The 9,531-nt window shown below is 50.6% G+C and overlaps 1 long non-coding RNA gene across 6 annotated transcripts; it reads right to left on the bottom strand.

Annotated features, from left to right (window-relative positions):
* Positions 1-676: 676 nt before the first annotated feature.
* On the bottom strand, positions 677-9,242 carry LOC134049164 (uncharacterized). Of its 6 annotated transcripts, none has more exons than XR_009933593.1 (10): positions 9,127-9,242; positions 7,613-8,616; positions 7,009-7,115; positions 5,094-5,312; positions 4,253-4,350; positions 3,499-3,825; positions 3,041-3,140; positions 2,605-2,710; positions 1,365-1,472; positions 677-929 (listed from the first exon to the last, which is right to left on the bottom strand). It is a non-coding gene; the product is annotated as an uncharacterized LOC134049164 (long non-coding RNA). The 6 variants fall into 6 exon arrangements; XR_009933596.1 differs by lacking the exon at positions 9,127-9,242 and adding an exon at positions 5,500-5,826 and having other exon boundaries at positions 7,613-9,051; XR_009933595.1 differs by lacking the exon at positions 9,127-9,242 and having other exon boundaries at positions 7,613-7,809; positions 8,471-9,050.
* Positions 9,243-9,531: the final 289 nt, after the last annotated feature.

Raw genomic sequence — 9,531 nt, 5'->3', positions numbered from 1 at the left:
GAGAAGGACAGACAAAAGGACAGAGTCCCAAACACACAGCAAGGATGGAGGGACACAGAGACAAAAAGGGAAACCAGGACCGGGAGACAGGAATCGACCACGCCACGTGCTCGGGAGGGTAAAGACGAGCAAGGAGCGGCACGGGGACGGGGACAGAAAAGGCACGGCCAGCAGGACAGAGGCTCACCAAGAGAGCGTGCAGTCAGGGAGCAGCACTGGGCAGTAGTCAGACTGGGCAGGGCTCCTCTAGGACAAAAATATTTACACATAGGAGCCATTCCCTCCCTGGCATCTCATTTGTGTTTAACCTCCCCAAAAATGAATTCATATCACAAGCAATGTGCAGTCCTGGCTTCTCCCTGCCCAGGATTTGGACAGAGGACCTGGGCACAGCACCCACTTGTGAGTCAGTAGAACAAATCCCAGGTGACACTTCAAAGGTTCTCCTTCTGGCACTGCATGTTTGCAGATCTGGGCTGGCACGTTCGACTCCCTGCATGGCCACATTCAAGAACAACTGACCACATATGGCAGAGAATTCCCAAGAAAACTCACGTGCCATCAGTGAGCAGAAAATCCTTTGGGGTTTAGTTCCATCTCTCACCTGTTCCCAGTGGAAGGAAGATGGGCTTTAGTCACACATCACAGCAGCAGTGATGGAGCGGGGCTTTTTTATTTTAAAATTTAATGAAAGGTAATACAAATAAACCACGTCTGATAGAAATGCCTTTTAAAGCCATTAAAGCTTTTTAAAGCCAAGGAGACCATCCCCATGCCCGAGTTCAGTCTCCTATTCCTACTGGTTTTGGTATCAGCAAATCCATCAGGCTCTTTTCAGAACTAGTGCTTCATATCAACTAAACCTCTGGCTCCTCTTTATTTGCACTTACAGCCCCTTGTAGGAAGCTCTGCAGCCTTTTTTCCTCATCCTGCATTGGAGAGAGGAGGGATATTAGTGACACATGTATGCACAAACAATCCTTCTGGCTCTTCAAACAGTTCAAAACGCCTGTAATCAAATTGATATCAAGTAATATTGAGTATCAGGCTGTTCAAAAAAAGGGAAAGTGGAACTTTCATGTCCCACTGAGTGATGCTGAATAAATATTTCCCCATGAGTTTGCACACAGTAATACCATTTTATTGACCAAACCAAAGTAAGAATTTTTTGACCAAACAAGTTAGGTCTGTGTGAGAACAGCTCAGGAGGCTTTCAGGGCTCACAGCGATGATGGCAGAGCACAGAACGTTACAGATGAAGTGTTAGTTCCCCGAATTAACAGCCTGATGGAGCCAAATCATTTTGCAGGGACACATAAGAGCTTCTTCTCCTTTCAGAGTTTCCAAGTCACCCTGTAGCTTACCTCCTGAACCAGTGCACACCAATCTGATGTGGGTAAGTAACAGATCCAGCTCCCGAGCTCCAAGCCACACTGCCCCGATGGGAACGCAAGTAAGGAATAGAAAAACAGCTGTGCAAGAAAGATGAGAGAAAAATCAGAAGAGATATTCTTCTATTTCCACACAGCAATACCGACCAAGCTGTCTATCTCCAGGACTAGCTTTTCAAACAGCTCCCTAACTCTTTTCCTAGATGGAAAAGGTCGAGTTCCCGGGCCCATGCCAAGCCAATGATCCTACACACCAGAAGGAACAAACCAGTTTCCTGTCAAATCAAACAGTTTGAAACCTGACCTGTCAGATACTCTCATGGACCAGCAATAGGGATCAGCATCCAGGCCCCCGTGGACTTGTTTTTTGAAGACTATTTTCCCTCTTGGAATTACAATTCTTTTATAGCTTTTGCTCCATTTTAGTCCTTGAAAAGCGAGTTCTGGGTGAATATTGTGCAGAGGGTCCAGAATGGCAGTGCTGCTTTATTTTTCCCAACAGTTCCTAGCTTGGTGTGCTGACAGACTATCCTGGAATTCAGAGGTCAAGCAGGGCGGCCTTTGGATCGCCCTTCACCTCTGCTCCCACTCTGTGCAAACACAACTTGTGCTGAGGTCACTGAACTCATCGCCTCAGCTTTTCCCTCCAAAAGATCCCCTCCCTCTTTCTCTGCAGGTGAACTCCGATCCACTCCTCACCTGCACTGCTCATCCAAGTGTCCATTCTGTTCCCCCGGTTACCCCAGCGAGGTCCATTTGCCTTTCTCCTGCCCCTCTCCAGCCCCAGGCCGCTCCTCTGCTCGCTCTCTCCCGTGGGCCTCATGCCGCACGGAGCCTCTCCTCCCTTCCTCGCTGGCTGCTGCCGGGGAAGGAGGACACAGAGTCCCGAGGGCTGAGCCCTCCCTGCTAGCCCTGGAGAGCCCTGGCTGCGCTCCCCAAGGCCCTCGCAGAAATTTCCCAGAGAAATTCTCTGCCGGGCTCCCTTCAACTCCCTCAGCAATCCCCTCAGAAATGCCTCCTCGCTCCCGTGGACAACCCCTCGGCATTTTCCTACACAAACACCTCTCGTGCCCCGTCTCAGTGACCCCGGGCTTTGCGGCTACATCCACGGCACGACCCGTGCCCGCTGCTCATGCTTCACCCGACCACAATCAAGAGCAAATGTTGGCTGGGCTTTCAGAACTGGAAATTACTTGCAAGCAAAAGAAATCACCTTTTTTCCTTCTTTCTCCTGCTGGACTTGCCTCTGGGGATGCGTGCTGAGCTCTCACTGCAGGGGACTGTCAGGCCTGAATGGCTGGGAGTTCGTCCTCTTCTCCCTGGGCAAGCAGAAATTGGCATTCATTACACCACAGAAATGCTTTCTGAAACCTTTCCCCTCTCCTGCCCTTGGCTGCTACATCTTCTCTCTCTGCCTTGGAATTGACAGCTGTATCCCTGACGTCATTTCCCCTGCCTGGCTTCTGTGCAGCTCCAAACTGGGACAACTTAGTGGGGACAGAGGTGAGACTTTTTAGCTGGATTTTTCTCCGACTTCTAACTACACCAAAACCTTCTCCAATTCCCCACTGAGAAGAGCACAAACTCACAGCCATTCTGGGCTGGCAGTCGCTCAGGGAGATCTGACACAGTATCAATAAATAAGTAACCTTTCCTGGGAGCAGCCATCACCCCAGTCCTCCAGCCTCGGCAAGTTTCTGCAGTCAATGGACCCAACTTCTAAGGCTTAACCTACTTTTCTGTCAGCTCCTGTTAGAAAGATCCCAAACAGTAAATCATACTACAGAATTTTAAAATGGCACCAAGAATAACAGAGCCCAGGCCAAACCCAACCACCCCCATCGCTGCTCCACCCCGCTCTTGGCAGAAACAGTCGTATCCTTTAGAAATCCTCTCCTTTCCCTGCTACTCAGTCCTTCGCTGCCCATCCCCAGAGAGGATTTACTCCACCTTTGGCTCCCCACAGCACCTCTCTCCCCAGCACAAATCCCACTTGGCACAGACACAGACGGAGCAGACCTAAGGCAATGGATCCAGCAGCAGCTGCGATTCCGAGCTCCCCGTTCCCCGCACAGCTCATCCATCCAAGCACTCCTGGCAATCTCACCTCAGCCCGGACTCTCTGTTCCTCAGAGGCAAACACGGCCTGATGGGGCACGGCTCTGGCACCCCATTTCCTCTGGCTCCTGCCGACCTGGAAAGCCACAGGGAAACGCAGTCCCCCGGACCTCACGTGCCTGGATACCAGCAGAGCTGCAGTTTCACCCAGATGCCATAGACACTTCATCCCAGCGGGGAGGAAAAGGGGAACCCTGCGCGGTCAGGACCGGGAGCCCTCCAGTGCAGAGCCCTGGTGCTGAAGCCTCTTGTCTCTGGCTCCTCAAACACCACAGCTTTTGGCAAAGACGGGAGGAGTGGAACCGTTTCTCCGGTCCTGGAAGAGAAGAAGAGGAAAAGAAAATGAAGTCCCCTGCAGAAGTCAAAGGATCCCAGCTTTCACACTTCTGCTCTGATTGCTCACTGTGGGGCTTGATCCAAGACAGGTGACACCGATTCAAATATAAAAGTGCCCCTCTCCTGCATTCTTGCTCCTAACCCTTTCAGACATTACAAGGATGCTCGTTTTTCTTACTGCATTCTTTGCTCCATTTTAACAGAACCATTTGCATGCCAGACCCCACTTGTCACTCACTCAACCCTTCACCACTGGACTTTGCACAAAGGGACACCCGGGGTGCTGCATCACAAGAAATCCCAAAGAGAAACCCCTCCAAAACCTGACAGAGAAAGGTTTCAAGGCACTGCAGAACACAGACAGCTGTTCATGCCTTCTCAGGCCACACCAATCCTGTCCCATCCACCTGAGCTGTGCAGGTGAGCTGTGCAAAGCCTCCCCTTCCTCCTAGGCAATCGCTGTCTGAGGCCACAGATGTCCATCCTGGGCAGCACCTGGAAACAACTTGGGAAAGGCAAAATGAGAATGTTTTCTGTCAGAAAATGAGGAACAATGATAATAATAATCAGAACTTCTGGACAAATTTAGTAACATCATTTTCATATGATAAATACTGGCCATGCCCATCCTTCCAGCCCAGGTGAAAACAGGAAGGAGAACTACAGGAAAAGCACAGTCCCTTCTTTGGATGTCTTTCCTAAAGACTCTTCTGCACTGTATGCACTTTGTGTTCTTTAAATGAATGGATAGCTGCTAAAAAAATCTCAGGCCCATATTTTCTTGGCCACAGGCGGGACAAGGTGGGCTGCACCTGCAGAGCCAGGGAGATGCAGGACCTTGGCACACCAGGGACAAGAGCATGGGGAAGCAGGGGGGAGAGCTGGACAAGTGAAGGAACAGGCATTTTCTTGTTTACATTCATCCGTGCTGGGAACTTGGAATACACGTGGTGCTGCGTGCATCCAGGACACAGTGCCCACGGTTTGGTTGTTTTCCCTCTGCTCATAAGCCCTGCCTTCAGCCCCTCTCCAGGGGAGCAGAGAATTCCTCCACGCTAAGGGTGAGTCTGGTCCCACACCAGGGATGGGTGCGGTAAAGGAGGGGAGCTGTTTACGGGAACTGACCGCAGAAATCAAACCCAACAAACACTGAAAGGGACTCTGTCGAGCTGCACCACCAAGTGCTGGCAGCAGGCAGAGGCGCACACAGGACCAACAAGTACCACTTCACTTGTTTTTCCTGCTTACCTGTATTGCAGTTCTGCTTCACTTCACAGCTGCTCTTCTGCCAAGGCCATTTCCATTTTCACAAGCCTGTGTCACGCGTGGTCAAGGCTGGAAATCCTCCCCTAGGATTTCCACGTCAAATCTGGATTTGCCAGGAAGCATGTGCACACACAGATGCCCGTTTCTGTGGCAGCTCAGTCAGAAATCACATAAGCCAGCAACTTGCTCCTCACTGCACCACTTGGAAATACATAAAAAAGCCAGAAGAAACAACAACCAATCAACAACCCACAAATGACACAACTTAGTGCAGCTACATCCTAATATCCTTCATGCCCAGTGATGGAGAGAAAGAAGGAGGAAAGCTGTTCTTCCAGTTCTCACAGTTCTGTACCAAGCAGCTGGAAACAGCCTACACTGCCCTCACCTGCAGCTGTGGCAGCTTCCCTCCTTCCTTCAGCCTCGCCCTGACTTGTAAGGGGCCAGAGGAACCACACCACCCAAAAGTATCAGCACTCACAGCCTCCGCCAGTATGGACGTTGTCATGGTCCGTCTTTGGCCAAACAAACCTCGGGGATGGTTTTGCTTTCCTGACAGACTTGGCCAATCTCATTCCCATTTATCAAGGTAACGCACCTCTTGTCAGAGCCCCTCTGGAACAAGAACTCGAGAGAAGATTGGAGGGAAGAGTCCGAGAGCAAACTGAAATCCCACATATGCAATGAAGGCCTGCTTCTGGCAGGTTCCTTGTGGCTTTTGGGACACAAGAAAAGCCTTCAGACTATAAAAGCATACGTGAAAACCCCACACCTTCATGTTACAGACATAGAATTGCTTTGGGATTTGGCATTTCCTGCACCCACACAAACACACTAAAAGAATTAAGCGCAGAGTCCTGAAGCTTGGTTCTTCCAATCTTATTTTGGTGGTGTCACTTGACGTACCAAAATCCAAAGCAATAATTCATAAAAATGAAAAGCAGCTCCCATCCCCTCCCCTCCCCTCCCCTCCCCATTCAGTTTTCCAGTTTAGGGCTCCTTTTAAGAACAAGTTAAAGAAAAGAAGAAAAGCCCAAGACCTACTATCAGCTAGTGTACCAACCCCCTGTTTTCCACAGATTCTCATTACGCCTGATGGCTTCTCTAAGAAAATCAATTTGTACTTGTAAAAACCCGTCGAGCAGGGGCAGGGGTTTCTGAGCCCGCACCTCGCAGGTGAAGGATCAGGGGAAGAGCGGCACGGAAGGATCCCAAAGTGCCCAAGAGAGGGTCAAGTTCACTGTGTCGGGGCAGCAGTTTTTGAAACCAAAGTGCTCTGCAGCTGCCCCAAGCCTGGAGTTCACAGAAACAAAATGAGCTCCCCCTCCTGCCTCATTTTCTGCCTTCTCTCATCAAGTGACAATCACATCATGCAAAAGATAAGAGACAAGATGCTAACACCAGTCCAGTGCCCCCAGGATGGCCCCTGGCACCAGGGTTCATTCCCCCCTCTGGCTGACAGAACTTAAACCCAGCTGTTCTGGCATTTAAGGAGAAAAGCCCAGCTTTGCCACTTGCTCTTCCACTCACTCCCACGTTTGCAGAGCGGGAAGATTGCTGGGTTCAGCACTGCATCTCAAAGCAACAGCCCTGGGAGTGCTGCTGGAACTCAGAACACCCTCCCCATTCCCAGACACCAACCGAACCGGTCAGCCTCACACTCCTCCAAAGGCAGAAAAACCACAAACCAGTAAAAAATGGCTATTTTACACAAAAATGGGACCCATTTCACGGGTCAAATATCCCACGCTGCGTCCCTGAGCGTTCCCAAAGCTTTGTGACAGGAAAGTGAAACTTCACACGTGAAGCACCATTTCCCTTGGAACAACATCCTCCATAAAACTTGCCACATAAAAGCCCTGTGGAAACAGCACATCCCCTATGCCAACCGACTTACCTCAATCTCTGTGTTTGCTTTCCTTCAGATGCTCCTGGCAGACGGGTAAGGACAGGCTCCGCCTGTCCCCAGGGCACACCACTCACTTGATGCCTTTTTCCCTGGTCCTAGAAAGATGAGACAAACACGGTTAACCGATAAAAGGGATTGAACCGTGGTATTTAACAAGGATCCTCGGTGCAACAAGTGGTCAAGGAGGAATACACGAAATGCACACAGCCGGTGCACCGTGTGTACAACTGTACGGACCTTGCACGTCGGCACCACCGACCAAGATGGCCCAAAGAGAAGCTTCAGTGAGTGGCGTGACATCTCCCTATCTGAAAGTATTCCCCCCCGGGGGGGCTTAATCCTGCTTTACAAAATACCCTCCCAAGGAGAGAACCTTGGTTTCTCAAGACAGTGTCAGGCTTTCCAGCCTCCAGCTGGGAGGCCTTTAGGATGCTTGATCTTCTTGCCTAGCAGAATACCAGGACTATGCTAATAGACCAGATTTAAACAATTACAAGGATGCATGCTAAGGATACATAAAAGGAATGTAAAGAGAAAAGGAAAAAATCATCATGACATAGACTCCCAGCACGTGCCACTGATAAAAACTCACCCAGTCCCTCACACTCCAAGCTCCAGCACCACTTCCAACTGGGTGACTTGCACATCACAGGTTTCCCATCTGCTGTCACACCCGAACACCTTTGAGTCCTCAGGTATGGAGGGACTTGGAGCTCACACCTTGGAGCTTTAAAAGTTTTAGCTTTTGTATTTTTCAGAATCTCTGCTGCTTAGTGTGTAACTGTGAAACTTCATATTAGGTGTTAGTAAGTTCTCTTTACAGGATAGTTAAGACAAAACAATTCCTTTCTAGCTAGACAATCAAGGACAAGCGATACCCAAAAAAGCAAAAGCAACGGTGAGGGAAAGGGAGCAAGCCAGGGGGCTGAGAGTTCATAGCCTGAGGCTGTGGCTGGATAATAAACCCCAATATGGAGATGAACCAAAACTTATAAAAGTGTAAAGACTTGTTACTGGCATCCATGTGGAATCTGACTTGGGTGTAGTCCTGGCCGGGATGTCGCACTGCCCCAAAGTGTATCCTTTCAATAAATACCTCTTTTATTCCTTTTACTCTGTCTAGTCTCTGTTCCAGGTCGGCCTTTCCAGGCAACAGAGCAAAAACATTCCCAGCAATAACAGCAAAGGAACTTTACTTCGGGATTGTCTTGCTAAATCCTGGGTCAAAAAACAGTGTCAAATTGTTTAGGGCACAAAACCAAAATGAAAGAAACCGACTCTGGGAAAGCCGGCCGCAGCCATCCCTAAAACTCCCTTTGGAATCTTCCTTTGGCTGAACCCTGAATACCTGCACCCCTGCTGACTGAAAAGCAAAACCAACACGAACGAGTCCCTTCCCTAATGAGGAAAATGCAGCAAAGATGCACACAACGGCACTGAATACAAATACCTGTGGGAAGGTCTCCCCTGAGCTTCCACGTTCCAGTCCAGCTTCTCCAGAAGATTAAAAGGTAAGCAGAAGATTTCTACAGAACTCACTGAATCCAATTTCTCTAAACATCTGCAAGCAGCATGGCTCCTGTGCCACAAGGACTTCTGTAATCATGTAATTAGAAAATATGTTTCCATATGAAGGATAAGAAAGACGAATGAGCACACCAAGTAAAAAAAAAAGTATACAAGCCAGTACTGTGCAAAGAACGGACGAGTGAGTTTGTGGTGGAGCAATCCCCCTCACTCGTGGCGTTGAATAAACAAGTACCTGCGCTGTAAGCCTTACACTGCGGAGTAGTGTATTCTCACCTAGTTTTCAGGCATCAACCCAGCATAACTCTGATTTACAGAGATGCTTCCCAAGGCCACTGTGTCCCCAGGCAAGGAGCAGCAACCACTACACTCCACCAGAACCACAGAAAATTCTGGCCAAGAGTGAAAACTGACACAGAATACCCAAAAAGCACAACCTCCCTGTGAAAAAGGGTCAGAAAGAAAAACTACAATTAGGGCAGCCCCTTGCTTTTAACTCTGCACAGAGAAAGGAAAGGCTCTTCCATCCTGAGGCAAGCCCTGGGACACCAAAGAGCAGCAGCCCCCCTGCAGGCTCACCTGGGCCGGCGGAGCAGGAGAGCGGGGCTGTGCAGCCGGGAGGGCCGGGGCGGCGAGATGAGCCGGGGAAGCGGTCCTGGGTGGTGATGTGGAGCGGCAGCCCCGGATGATGATGCCGCGCGACGGGTGGGCCGGGGAGATGATACTGCCGGGGGGGTCCGGGGTGCTGATGCGTCCGGGCCGGGGCGATGATGCTGCCGGGCGGCGCGGGGCGATGACGCGACATGGGTGGGCGGCAGCCCGGGCGATGACGCGAAGGAATGGGCGGGCCAGGGCGATGACGCGACATGGGTGGGCGGCAGCCCGGGCGATGACGCGACATGGGTGGGCGGCAGCACGGGCGATGACGCGCATGGGTGGGCGGGCCCGGGCGATGACGCGGCACGGGTGGCGGGCGGACCGGCG

The sequence above is a fragment of the Cinclus cinclus genome, chromosome 13 (genome assembly GCF_963662255.1).
Source record: "Cinclus cinclus chromosome 13, bCinCin1.1, whole genome shotgun sequence".
Taxonomy (NCBI): Eukaryota; Metazoa; Chordata; class Aves; order Passeriformes; family Cinclidae; genus Cinclus; species Cinclus cinclus.
This window is presented reverse-complemented; position numbering and strand designations above follow the sequence as displayed.